The following is a 562-nucleotide window of genomic DNA, read 5'->3' as shown; positions in this document are numbered from 1 at the left end:
TGTGCCTCAGTTGTTTCATCTGTAAAATGGAGATGATACTATACCTACCTGAATTTTTTTTTATTAAATTGAGTTAATATATGCAAAACACTTAGAACCATGCCTCATACATTAATAAGCCCTTAATAAAGGTTTACTATTATTATGAATCTATTCTCTACAATGAATGAGGAAATCTTGTAAAATTAGGCACTGAAAGTTATTTGTTGACTGAATGACTGAAAGTAAATATTTTAAGAACTTCTAAAGGCTGAGAATTAAATATCAGAGAGAGTGGGAAAGCTGAGGTGTGGGGTCAGTGGGTAGGGGATGGGAAAGGACACATTAGGGTTGGCAGGTCATCCAGTTAAATATGAATTTCAGATAATGAATCATATTTTAGTGTAAATATGTCCCATGTAATGTTTGGGACATTCATTTTTATCTGTAAAATTTAACTGGGAGTCCTGTATTTTTATTTGCTAAACCTGGCCATCCTTCCCATGGGCCCTCTGGTCTGCTAGGCAAGCTCCTCTGAGAATCCTTTCCCAATATCCCTATCTCATCTGATCTTTCCTGACTG

The 562-nt window shown here is 35.8% G+C and overlaps 1 protein-coding gene and 1 long non-coding RNA gene across 2 annotated transcripts in view; one reads left to right on the top strand and one right to left on the bottom strand.

Annotated features, from left to right (window-relative positions):
- KCNK12 (potassium two pore domain channel subfamily K member 12) overlaps positions 1–562 on the bottom strand; it is a 45489-nt gene that overhangs the window by 8982 nt on the left and 35945 nt on the right. The window lies entirely within an intron of this gene.
- Positions 1–562, top strand: part of LOC111740592 — a 22151-nt gene that overhangs the window by 11003 nt on the left and 10586 nt on the right. The gene's annotated exons all lie outside the window — the stretch shown is intronic.

Source organism: Pteropus vampyrus, unplaced genomic scaffold (genome assembly GCF_000151845.1).
Source record: "Pteropus vampyrus isolate Shadow unplaced genomic scaffold, Pvam_2.0 Scaffold66, whole genome shotgun sequence".
Classification (NCBI taxonomy): domain Eukaryota; kingdom Metazoa; phylum Chordata; class Mammalia; order Chiroptera; family Pteropodidae; genus Pteropus; species Pteropus vampyrus.
The sequence above is the reverse complement of the archived record's forward strand: the minus strand, read 5'-3'. Positions and strand labels throughout refer to the sequence as shown.